Source organism: Lagopus leucura, unplaced genomic scaffold (genome assembly GCF_019238085.1).
Source record: "Lagopus leucura isolate 7727_CA_CO unplaced genomic scaffold, USGS_WTPT01 Super-Scaffold_100157, whole genome shotgun sequence".
NCBI classification, from domain to species: domain Eukaryota; kingdom Metazoa; phylum Chordata; class Aves; order Galliformes; family Phasianidae; genus Lagopus; species Lagopus leucura.
Window position 1 is genome coordinate 13,510,393 of NW_024962334.1, and position 13,695 is coordinate 13,524,087.

Below are 13,695 nucleotides of genomic sequence, written 5' to 3' on the forward strand. Positions count from 1 at the left end.
AGGAAAACAGTTCTAAGGCTCATAATTACAGGGTATTCTCTGGTACAGTGAGTCTTTGACAGTTTTCTAGTCACAGACTAAGCAGGAAGAGAGGAAGGATGAAGGATGTGTCCCTTTGAGGCATACAGAGCTATCTCTGTGTTATCATCTATATTACAGAATAGGCAAAAATCAGCTATAGATAGACATTTATGCATATTTGTGCTATCTCATCCATTTATATTGGTTTTAAATTGCTTGATTCTGGTTGCATCCAGAATTGATTAATTGGTCATAGAAAGCAAATCATACATCATCTGAGTCAAAAACAGAAAAAAGGGACTCCACTTTAGAAAGCTAGGGATAATATGGTTAAGAGCAAAAATGTATGTGAACTCTGTCACATTGCTATGCCTACTGAAGCCTTTTTTTCTGCAAATGAGTTGGTTATTCTTTGCATAGAACCTTGTTTATTGAGACCATTCTCGGTTCCATGGTGGGTTCTCACAGGATTTTATGGGAAATAGCAGGAATCACACAGTTCTGTGTTTGTGGAGTATAACAAAATGTAATGAAAATGTCTGATGTGAGTTCAGTCTAGATTCTAACACAGTGGTAAATTTTACTTCTTGTAGTGGCCCAACTCCATGCCGTCAGTTAGGGTACTTATAATAATCTCAAAAAATAGATATTAAGATCCCACCACTTAAGTATTTTTCCTCAAGTATGTATTGGTCTTTACATGTTAGCTGAGTCTAGGTATGATTTTGTTTCAGCTGTGGAATATATACTGAACATCTTGACATCCAGTACTAGGAAAACGTTCAACACCAACTCTTTAAAGAGATGTGCAAAAATATGAGGTTAATGATATGGAGCATAAAAACGAAATACGGAAAGAAAATGCACTGATGTATCTTGAAAATATCCAAGAGAGCTGGAAGCACTTGCATCTCAAGCCAAATTCTTATGCTTTTGTTTTTTCCCAAGGAATGAATTGTAAAAGCAGACATTCTTCTTGATGTTTAAGCCTTCTATCTTTAAAAGCAAAGGTTGAAAAAGCTGCAGTACTGGAAAATACATAATGTAGTTAGCCAAAACACTGTCCTACAACAGGAGGAAAACAAGGTGTGATCCCAAGATGCTTACCTTCACATAGGCAGATTGCTACCAGAGGTAAGTTATAAATACTCTTGCTAAGGAAGTGTGAAATGGAATCACAGGATGTTCCTAATCTATGACATTCTTGAATAAAAATATGGGGAAATCAAACAGAAAAATGAGAAGGATGCCAAAGAAAGTCTTACTTATTCTGTCTCATACAGGTAGAATCAAACTATTTTGTAATACTGATCAGAAGGAAACTCTGTAAGCTAACGGCTTGCTTCATCTTTCATAAGTGATCAAACAAGGCATTGCCTATAGCAAGGAGGCTGGAAGAAATTTTAATAACATCAGGCTATCGAACCAGTGAAATAAAAGAACATGCCAGACCTCTGCTTGCAGGATGTTCAATTACTTTTACTTTATTGCTGATTCAGGAGAAGAGATTCCTGGGCTTATCTGTCAAATGCTTTCATAAGCAAAAACACAGAACTAGATCCTGACAGACACTGAGCATCCATGGTATGTCACCAGGTGGGATCCTTCTTTTAATCTTTATTTTGTGTACAATTTCTTAGACTGCTTACTCAGATTTTTACTTTTTCTAGAGAACTCTGAATTATAGCCTCCTAGCTTCTGTTTGGGTTTGCCAGTTTTCCATCACAAGCTTGAAGAAGTAATAACTGGACCAGGAGATCAGAAGAGAGATCTCAATAGATGAAGATGGATCTCAAGTGCCAATGTTTAGTACAGGCTTGGGCTAAGGAGTGTTTTCTTTAATGAAAATGAGGAAGGATGGAGAAAGTTCTTGTCTCTGTCAGTGTCCTGCAGAAGAAATAGATGAAAGTATTCAGGTACTACATCCAGATTCATGCTAAATGAGCAAAAACTGAAGTATGAAATAATTATTTACAATGAAATGATGGGGATCCATGTAGTCTCTGATTATGGTGTATCAAGAAGTAATCAATTTTTCATGATAGCTGTTTTTTGAATCAGAACAGTTTGGACTGTGTAAACAAATGTTTTCCTTTAAACATATGCTGCTCACGTGCTTTGAACAGAATGCATTTTTAATTTTCCAGCTAAGGAAAAAACGTGACAGTAAGAGACATTTTGAAACTTCTGGCCTTTTCTGCCAGATGTACTGGTTCTTACTAATTAGTTCAGTGTTCTTTAGTGTATAATCAAATTTGCAAATCCACTCTGCACCCCTAATTGAATGAATAGATATCACCACATCAGTTAGAAGAACAATTTGTATTTTGGCTTTCAAAGAAGTGTTTTGAAAATCACTGAAGTGTAATACAGCCAAGATATTGGCTAAAAGGTGTGAAAAAATCAACTGTTGGTTTCATTTCTCAACACTGACCAAGTCTACTGGTGAACTGAAGTTACATAGTGTTTTATAGGAAGATTTGGAGTTGAGAAAGTTAAGGTTTCTGCCATAACAGTGCTCTGTTTGATGACTGCCATGTTTTGTCCATGCTTTCACCAACATTTTGTGAGCTTAATATATTAATTTCCAAGCTTAAGCAGTACTTTTTTTCTGTCTGCTTTTCTCTGTGGCCTTTCATATCTCTGCTTATGTCATAGTTAGGCCAGTACTTACGAACAAGAAGCAAACAATGAGTGTCTTCAGAAGTGAGCTAAATGCAAAAAAATCTGGGCCAAGTGCTGCTTGGCTTCATCCCCAACTCTTCCATTCTAGCTCCAGATTCCTTTTCACAATGAAAAGAAAAAATGAAATTGTCTGTCTGAACGATATATACCCCAAGAACTTTCGACTAGGAAGAAATATGTTGTAATCAAGAGCCAACCAAAGGCTATGTGAAAATTTATGTCTGTCACAATAAAGGAAGGCTCAGATCTGTGCTAAATATGACAAACACCTGACACAGGAAATACTAAAACCTGTAAGATAAGTTTTGAAACAATGATAACTTAGGAGCTCAAAATTGGATCACTATGAAGAGCCAAGTCACACACAAGGCCCATATTTTAAATGGTTTCCTGTATGCCTGCTCACAGCGTCAGCAGCTTAATTAAGTTTGGCTTTAAATTCTTTCAGTGGAAAAAAATAAGTGATGCAATTGAACTGTCATGCCAGCAATTTACAGTTATCTTGTATGCAGTCAAAGGCAAGCTCCTAATTAAATTCAGATGTTTTAAATTGTTTCAAAGACCAAGGAAGAGAATAAAGGTACCCCAGTGTTTTTGAAACTATTCTTCAAATTTGTATAACTATCTTCTCATATGACCTCAGAATACATCAAAATTTGTTCAGTGAGTTCCAATCACATGCAAAAGCTGCCTTAGAATTGCTATATAAAGCATTTCTGCTGCCTTTCAGTAAAGACAGTGGATTCCTATAGAAAGAATAAAATTTACTCCTCATGGTGCCTTAGGTTAAATAGTGCCTCCAATGAAGTCAACAGGAAAATGTCTGATTAGTTCAGAGCAGCTAGGTATTTGTCCATATCTATCTACTGATATCAACAAAACTCTCCAGGGAATAATGGAAAATTACATTTCTACATTATTTATTTTTATGTTAGAGAACTCTCTTGCACAGATTAAACCTAAGGCTACTTCTGACTTTTGATCAGAAGCACAGATTAGGTTGTGGTCAGATGTGTAGGATGAACTTGCTGTGATCTTTTATCTTCAAAATACTGAGAAACAGAGTGATATTTATCATTTTTTCAGTATAGTGTATCTCTAAATGGATACATTTGGCCTCATCCTAGATGTAGCTGCTATGGTTTATCTGAAAGATAATCATTGTCATGACATTGCTCTTTTTACTTTTCTAATTTCTACCCATTAAGAGCAAAATATAAGAAGAAAGAGTACATGGCAAACTAAAATCTGCAGATGCTGGTTAATAATATTAGACTCTTGAATATAAATTTACCCTCATCTCATCAGTGGTGCTTATCACAAGTGCCAAGTTCTCCAGTGCTTAAAATGAAAAAAAAAAAAAAAATCCAATTATTTTCTTCACTTAATTATGCTTTAAAATCCTAATTGATTATCAAAGGCAAGATTCTGAAAGAGGGTATACAGGAACATCCAAAGAACATACTTGAAGATGGAGGGCTGAAAGAGTTTATAATTTGGTTTCAAAATACAGTCATCATCAAAATTCAGTGAGTCTCCATTTGTACAGAAGGCAACATGACAAAATGTACTTTGCACAAGTAATGGTGAGCACATATCTATTCCCCAGAGTCTGTCAGAATATTCTGTGGGTGCTCTTTGTTTTGGTAAAGCTGCAAATTAAGGGATGCATTCAGTTCTTTCTAAGTTCAGTTGCATTATAGAGATACCTTTTACCAAGTGCTTCTTCCTCCAAGCTCTATATTCCCAGAGGCAGTCTGATCATATATTGATTTATGCTTCTGTTCCCTTTTATCTTAAATGCAAGCTATTTTTTGCAACTTCTTTTCTGAGCCTGAATATATGTAAACTTCTGTGTTTAATATAACTGTGTAAAGTTCTTTTGGGTGGTCATTAATTAACCTGGCTGATTAGCTGCCTAATCTAAATGTTAAATTTTCAGGTTTTACTGCTAGCAGAACATATGTTTAATTTTTGTACTTTCATTGTGTTTCTTTAGATATTTCTACAGATGAAGGTTCTCCTAGATTTGAGCTTTCAGTTTAAAGTGATGGAGACTTGACTAAATCTTTTCATTTTGATTTTCATTTTTCATTTTTATGTTTTTAATTTTGATCTTTTCCTAAGTCAATTAACAATATTTTCTTTGCTGCATTCAATGAAACTGATGAGCATGCCTATACTCTAACACAACTGAAAATATGAAGAAGACTCTTGGTGTCTAATCATAATGAGTAAGAAAGAGCACTGAAGTCAGAACTGATTTATAGACAAGTGCAACATGTACTCCACCTACTATAAGTCAATGATATTCTAGATGGTAGGCCATGGAGGTTAAAAATCTACAGTACTTTTCAGTATTTTCTTTCCATTCCAACAAAACACTCAGTGAGGAGGTAGAAGGTTATTTTGCATTAATAAGCCTTTTCTCATTTTAGAGAAAAAGAGAACATTGTGAGAGCTGTATAAGGATAATCCTCATTAAAACATTATTAGCAAGTCACACCATTAGAACGGTTAAAGCCACTGACCTTGATTATAAATGAGTAAATTGGTTAATGAGAATTGTACTTAATTGGGGGTATTATTGCCAAACAGGGAAATTATATGAAAGTGAAATACATCACAATGATTATTCTACACAATTAAAGATCTAGGAGGAAAGAGATTAAGAAGGAGAGCATGAGAAAGTAACAGTCATCAAATAGAAGTTCGTTTTTAAAAGCGTATTGCAGGAGTCTATTAAGTAAAGCTAAATAAAAGTCAGTGGTGCATATTTATTTTGTTGAAACTAATCTAAAGCCACTTATTGTAAGACTATAGAAAATCTTATACTTAAGCACCCTGCTGAAGTGTTATTCTGTAATCATAGAGTACCTGGCTGCGATAAAACCGGCACCTCTGCACTTACCTAAAAATGCCATCCTCACATCTGTCCTTCCTCAAGCTTCTCCTTGCACATGTCTGTGAGTTATATTTGCTGTGTTGATTTTTTTGAGCATTCTTTGATTTTAGGGTTAGATTTTGCTCAGAGTTTTCAGGCTTTGTGGTGCTTCCTTTCCTATTTAGCTATGCTGGAAGTTACATGCCTTCCTGCCAAGAACATCTTGTGAGAGATAACAGTGCAGACACATAAATGCTTGCATCTAAATCCGGTCACTGAGATTGGATAAAACCTAGGAAGACATCGCTGAATTTGGTTTATATTTGACATGGTATTTCTATTAGAGCTTATTTCCAAAACACTTCACCTTAAGGAGATTTTATCCAAGTTAAAGTCCAGTGTGTGTGAAGCATATATTTATGTTTCTAAAACATGCTTCGAGGAGAATCAGCAAAGCTTTTGATCATGCAGTACCCCTCAACATGGTTCTATCTAGTCTATAGTGCCTCTTGTTCCTGATTTTGACAACCCAAAGACTGGATCACCTGTACATTCCAGGTACTGGAGTTGAATTTAGTAAAGGATGTCAAAGAAAACAGGAAGAGCATCTATAAATACACAGCTGGCAAAAAGAAGACAAGGGAAAATGTGGCTTTGATGTTGAATGTATTAGGAGACTCTGAGACAAAGAACATGGAAAAGGAGAAGAGATGGTTCAGGGGGGGAATGTTATCCACATGCATAAATAAGTGGTGAAGGTATGGGGAAGTAAAGAAGTGGTTACAGGCTCCTTCCATTGGCTGCCAGTGACAGGACAAGAGGCAAAGGGCATAAACCAAACAGGAGTTCTGTCCGAACATCAGGAAACACATTTTTACACTGACGCTGGCCAAGCACTGCCACAGGTTGCCCAGAGATCTTGTGGAGTCATCCCTCTTGGAGATCTTCCAAAGCCATCTGGACACAGCCCTGAACTGTGTCCAACCAACTCTGGATGTCCCTGACTGAACAAGGGGGTTGGATTCCAGAGGTTCTTTTTAGCTTCAGCCATTTTCTGATTCTGTGATTTATTTTGGGCGGATGAACTTTAGTCTGAGTTACTTGTATTTGGTAATGTCACAATCACACATGCCCTTGCAGCAGAAAAAGGTCTCACGGAAATGAAGTTGTATTACCAACTCTGTCTTGAAATTGCAGACAGGGAGGTAGATATCCACAGTACCACAGAGATCACAGCAGAAGAGAGGACCAAGTTCTCTACTGAGAAATATCACCAAAACTCCTTCAAACAGGAGGCCTTTGGCAGGTAAATGATGTGGATAAGATTACTTGTTTGGCTTGGATTGTGTCTAGAGCCACTCTCTGAGACTGTACATATACAGTCCAGCAAATGTTACAAGATAGCATATGCTATCAGTATCAGTGCTTAAATCTGTGGTCGTGCTGTATATTTATATGCTTGAACCACGGGGAAATCAGTCCAGCCTCAGGTCTTTAAGAGTGGCATGAGAACCCTAGCTCTGTGGGACTCCTTGCAGCTCCTAGGTACAAAGGGACTACATGCTCAGTGTCCTTGGTTTTAGTGGGATCCAGGCTATGCCCTGGATCAGATGGTCATTCAGATGCCTCCAGCTTGTATGCTGACAAGGTTAACCCTGGGGATGAAAGGACAGGAGGATACAACACTGGAAAAACACAAGTCAACTTTAATAGTTAAAACAATAAGGTGCACAATTCAAGGCTTTTCACAAACTACTTTTGCAAATTTGTTGTTAATAGCCTGTGGAATGTTTCAGTGTATTATAGTGCATGACTAGAGTTATGCTGAAAGCATTAGTTATGGCACAAAGTTGGTCAGCTGAGAACACTATTAACTGCAATTCTCCATTTTCTATGGGGTGAACTGCTTGGGGCATAGACTCATTTAGAGCACTGTGTGCAATGGACTACTTAGTTTTTATATAAAATTGTAATGAAAACAGAGATGGAGTGATCACATCCCACTCATTCTTCTTGAAATTCCTTATGAAGTACTTCTCGTTCATCTTTTCCCTCTATAAAAAATAAAATGTTCAGTGAAGTGTTATCAGGGAGGGGACTGAAGGTTGTGTGGTTCCCAGCTGACACTTTAGAGAAGGCTAGTTTTTATAGTACATTCACAAACTACACTGAACTTATAAAGGTCTAAGACTTTCTTCAGCTTGAGAGCTGAAGGTATGGCAGCAGTGGGTGAAGTAAGAAAGGACAGGAGGTCTGTATGGAACAGTATTTTCCATTCAGTTTCAGAAAGCAAATCCATAACCTGCTGCCAATTTTCTGTCATTTGTTTGGTGGTGATGGCATGCTGTAGAGTGCCAAGCTGAGCATCCCATAGATCTTATGCATAAAAAAAAAATGTGTAGGAAGCTGAAGATATATCTCTTGTAACAAAACAACACATAAGGGCTGTACATCACTGAAATCTCCTTTTTTCTCTCAATTTTTCATTATCACCCTGCAGCAGTTTGAGTTTGTCATCCTAAAGCTACAAAACAATTTTATTCTTATGCTAGATAATTAAAAAATTCATACTGAATACACAATGTGTTGGAAAAATTAAGTATTAGATCATAGCTCTGTGAAAAAAGAGTAATATGGATTATCCACAGAGAGTTAACTGTTATGAATACTGCATAGCTGGGATACCTCTTCTTTCCTCTGATTTCATCTGTGAGAGATTGTTGTGGTGATATGTGTTTGATCATACATCTTACTTTAAATAAAATCAATATCTGTTCTTCCTTTTGTCCCACATTTTCATGAATTTAATATTCTTTATCTTGCTGGATGTAAGATTGAAAATCCTAGAGCTGTCACTGTCCTCCTAAACTCTCTATTTCAGGGTCAACACAAGGATTGGTCATGGTTTGCTCTGCTAAACTGAAAGTATAGGAGGGCTACAAGGTTTTCATGTAATCTTTCATAACCTTTTCCCTTTTAGCTTAAGCTATGCTCAGTTTCATTGCAGTCTTGAGCCTTTTGTTCCTCACTTGCTTCAACTACGTCTTGAGTATTCTGAGGGGAGAGAAGGAATGTGTTGAAATGCCCTTTAGGTCTCTACCCTGCTGGAGGAAGGTTAATATATTGGCATTAAGCAATGAACTGACAGTTTTGGCCAGTTATTTCAATGGCTTCTTTCACTGCAGTGTCTAAATGCCTCACAAAAATCTGTGTGTTTATTCTTATTGTACCACCCCCCAAATGAAAACACAGAGAAAAAGAGACCTGTGCAGCTCAGGCTGACAAAGTTGACAGTAAAACAGAAGACTATTCAAGTCTAAGTAACAACCCTGTGCTTCAACTTGAAACCTTTCTCCCAGCTTTGCAATGTTTGCCTGGTGTGGTCCTGCTTTTTCCCAAACTGAATGGCTGCGGTCAGACCATTCTATGCTGTGCATCTTGTAAAACTGTGAGACCTTGTCAGGAAATTTTTGACACGTGCAAGCAAGTAACAGTCATCTGTGCACACAAGAGAACTGTCAAGTATTCCCTGAGATGTGAAGGAGGGTCTTGACTCCAAGCCTGTTAGAAGTAGGCAATGTATCAAACAAGGTAAGGAATATTCTGTGTGAAACTCACTCTGAATCAAGCTACATCAGGCACAAGACAGACAAGATCACAATTCTTTCTCCTGAGATAAATTACAGAGAATCTACCTAGAGGTTAGCTGCAGGCTCACGTAATTGATGCTAATATGCTAACTGTAGCAAAGCCTGGACTCTAGCCAGCATAAAGCTGTGTTACATCATTGGTAGATGATCTCCTGGCATTAATGGGTACAGAATGATCTCTTTGCCTTCAGTATCCATTTATATTTTATCTCTGTCACTGTAAGATGCTGCTGTCTCATCCAAGGGTGCTAGAATGTGCTTAAGTCATGACAGATGTTATGGGTGGGAGTTACCTAATGATTTGGAACAGAAAAACACCGTTCCATCCTTACACCTCATTTAACGGATCCAGATATTTGTTACATTCTCTTCAAAGTTATTCTGTCAAAAAGTACTATCACAGAACAAAAAAGAACAATCACTGTCTCTGATGAGAGGCATCTCTGTACTACTTTGGCCACCATGGCAATCAGGCCAAGTATACTTGTGGTCCTTGTTGGTGTTAAGAGTACTTGTGGCCTCATTCGTGAATAACATATTCTAAAATCTCCATTTGCCCCAAAGTCTCCATCATATCCTGATGAATGAAGACCTGTCTGTATTTAATTACTTCTCCAAAGATAAGCAAAATCCTTGAACACTGACCCTTCGGCAGGTAAATGTTAACAGTATAGACCCTTTGGTTGGCATATATCCTTGGTGACCAGGCTCCCACAGTCCATCCAAATAGTGATCCATTCTCAGGGGTGAACTCCAAATAAAATTTTGGATATGGGTTAATGGCTATCTAAAACTCAAATATATTTAAACTGTCATCTTGTAACTTTGATTAATTGCATACTTTTCTTCTACCAGATCTCTGGCTGCTGATTTTACTCTTTTCAACTGAACTAGAAGTGCTGAAGACATGTACAGCATATCCAGACTCCACAAGCTGTCATATGTTATTTTGTGCACGCACCAAAAATAGTTCCAGGCACCTCCACAAGCAGGTTAGTTTTGGTAGCACTGCACATGACACAGTCAGTTCTGGAAAATATAACTTCTGTTGCTGTAGACACAGGTGAAGAATAAATGGCAAGATCTGTAAGGAGCAGAGGGGAGATTTGGGGCACATATGTGTCCTTTGGTGAGAAAAGTCGATCCATTTTCTGTATATCCTTAATTTCCTGGGATCACAGCATACTAGTCTAAATTATTAGTGGTGCTTTTCCACAAGAATTGCTTTGGCAAGGATTTAGTTAGAATAGACATCAGGACTTAAAGATGGTTTAAAAAGTCCTTTTGAATGTTTCTCCATTTAATAACCAAAATTGAAATGTTCCCTGGAAGCATGACTGCAGCAATAAAATAGTGACGAAATTCTAGAAGAGCTGAACTCTTGCCTGATTTCCCACCAGCTTGCCTATGAGTAAGAGGAGCCTATGTAGAATGACTATTGGAGTCTGTCATGTTCATATTTCTTCTCATGGGGCTGTCCTGCCTAAGCAACTGGGGAAATCCTTCCCTCTGTCAAGGGAAGTGCTGGAATTTTTACAGTAGATGAAACTGTAACTTCAGAGGTCTGGTCTTAATCTTGTTAGCACCTTTGGCTATAAAGAGACCATTTTATTCTTATTGCAATTCTAGGCTATCCATGAGACAGGACAACTTTGACCTTCTGAGCCAAGGTCAAATCTGACTGCATCTCTTACACTAAAATGGCAAATCATTTCCATTAAAAAGAATAAGTGTTGTGAATACTGTTCTGCTGAAAAAGGCTAATTATAAGATTGTGGCAGGTAGTATTTCTCAATAAAATATCATTGACAGGAATGAAACTATATTCTTTTGAAAAGTCACCATGTTACAGAAAGCAATAAACAAGAGAAAAATCAATAAAATTGTCCCTGATCTGAAGCATTGTATAGCAACTGTTGAGTCAGGGCCTGAGCCTCTGATTGATCACCTGAGGCAAGCACTGAGTCAGCCATGGAGCACAGGTGAAAGCAATTCAGCTGTGTGACCAGAAGGGGTGGAGCCTGGCTGCACCTCTCCTAGAACCCATTTAAGGGCTGACTCCAGGGAGGGAAGGGTCTGTTTCTGGAGATCCCTCCTTTGTGGGGTATTTTCTGCAAACCTTTAGATCTTTAGATGTAGGTGAGTATTCTTTCCCTGTTTGTTTCTTTTTTCCCATTTTCACCACGGTAACCTTTCTAGCTGTAAAACTAACTGTAAGAAGCATGTAGGAAGAATGCCTAACCTCAAAGTATTCTGCTCAGTAAGAAAAAACTAGTGGATAAGATGAAGGTTGTTTTTTTTTTTTTTTTTTTGTTTTTTTTTTTTTTTTGTTTTTTTTTTTTGAGGTACCAACAATTGTCCTATTAATATGTAAGGTTTATGTGTGTAAATTAGATATAAGGTGCTCATTTTCTAGATTAATTCATGTAATTTAGTGGTCTTGTATTTCACTTGGCTTATAGTGTGTATGTATATATATAGTATATAGTAGATGCTATATGTCTTGCAGGTAAACTAAAAGGTGATTCTGGTGCCTTGTTGGAGTTGTTAGATTAGATCAAACTCCCAGGGTAAAACTATAATGTAGCTGTTTGTATGAGATGCACATCAATTCCTAAAGCTTCTCTAAAACAAGTGGCTGGAGCACATGTAGCAAGGTGATTCCTTGGTGGCATCACCTTGTGCTAAAAACACACATTTCTGTAGGGGCAGTTTTTTAGACATGAAAAACTTCTCTGAATTTACTCCCACAGTAAGTGGCAATAGTGCTTAGTATGAGATGTAGCCATTTCTAATTACAAGGGCTCTGTAATATTTCCCCCTAGCAGCAATCTGCTCACAGCAACAGAGCAGCTATTTGATGCTGAGGCTGCTATGACAGGTACTTGAACATATAAATAGAATTATGCTTCATAAGTGTGACAGCATCACATGGCTGAGTGCATGGAAGTGCTGAAGTGAGAAAAATTCTTCTAACCCCATAGTGATCAGTGTGCTGGTATTACATTCAGTGATGACCTCTGGAAGTGATAGGCCTGGTTAAACCCATGAATGAAGCACTAGTGGCAAGCTTTTGTTTAAACTATGACTGTGATGAAATTGATGAAATTAATATTTGTGATGTAGATGTGAAAGTTTACAGTGCTGTATATGCATATACCCATGACGCTTTGCCTTCAGCTTTCTGTGTCCAGTGACGCTCCCAGAAGTTCCTTTGGGAGGTAGGGGAAATGAACATATTGTACATAAATAGTTTCAAATAGTGAGAAGAAGCTGCTTCTGCAGATGCAGAATGTCTTTGGATGCATTAAAGGTTCAACTAGGCAACCTGAACCATTTAGCAGAAGGTCAGATTTGACCTCTGTACCCTCACTTCTTGATTTCTCTTGCCTCCCCCTGAATCAAGCTAACCTTAGTTTTAGTTACTAACCTTAGTTAGTAACATAACTCAGTTTATGCCTCTTCAAATGGAGGATGCTTTACCTGTTATGGTAACAGTTGTGTCATGAGTGTTGTGTCATTTCTCATAGATGGATCTGGTCAAGAGGAATATTTTGCCAGAAGCTAAGAATAATTTGGTGTAACTTATTGGTAAGTACTATGAGTTTGAGACTTGCTCTATGGCAATGGGAGAAAATGTGAATGGAAATTTGTCAGCAGGTTGTAGTTTTCTTCTGTTCAAGAAATTACTCAAATGTCAGAAATACTTAGGTAATTTCTTTTTTTTTTTTTTTTGGCTTTCTATTTTACTTTTCCTTGTCTTCCTCACTGACCACAGTAGAGTATGACTCTATGCTATGACGAAGACTGCAATTAGTAATTTTATATGCAAGAAGAAACATCTCAAAAGAACAGTGGGGTAACTTGTTTTCCACCATATGCACGGGCATGTATATGACAATGACATACTTCAAGATGAACCGGACATTTCCTGGTAAAAATGACCGATTCCACCTTCCTGCAATTCAGTATCATATTCTGTAGGTGTTCCGAACAGATTATGCCAATGAAACTCTGGAGGTAAGAGTAATTTTTTGTCTCTCTTGCACAGTCTGTCTCATTTCAGAGATACAACAACAAGAATACTTTCTCTTGAAATCCTAATAAATGCACCATTTTTAGATATAGTTTGATTTCATGCTGTCTTGAAAGAGTGATTGACTTCGATTTCTGAAACCCTGCACACAGCATAAATAGTGCAAAGCTACCTTTCCCATTTCTACAGTATTATTATTAGAAACTTGCAAAGTTTTATTTCTATTTAATCTTCTGTTTCATGCCTCCACTGATACCGAAATCATTATCAAGTGTAATTTTGATGTGTTACCTCATGCAGTGAATTACTGAAGTCAAGAGCAACAAACAGAATGAAGACCAGTCTGCTTGCAGTCCTGTATAGCTTCACTGATGTCATATCTATGTTCAACTTCAGTTCAACGTAGAATAGACATCTAC

General features: G+C 37.4%; 1 long non-coding RNA gene across 8 annotated transcripts in view; it reads left to right on the forward strand.

Moving 5' to 3' along the window:
* The first annotated feature begins 6,786 nt into the window (after nucleotides 1-6,786).
* LOC122189617 overlaps nucleotides 6,787-13,695 on the forward strand; it is a 69,803-nt gene continuing 62,894 nt past the window's right edge. For 6 of the 8 annotated variants that reach the window (XR_006181890.1, XR_006181887.1, XR_006181888.1 and 3 more), the window contains exons 1-3: nucleotides 11,324-11,379; nucleotides 12,771-12,831; nucleotides 13,019-13,260. This is a non-coding gene — a long non-coding RNA (uncharacterized LOC122189617). Of the gene's footprint in view, nucleotides 6,897-10,095; nucleotides 10,233-11,323; nucleotides 11,380-12,770; nucleotides 12,832-13,018; nucleotides 13,261-13,695 lie in introns of those variants that run through there. The other 2 variants (XR_006181886.1, XR_006181885.1) reach the window with 2 other exon arrangements.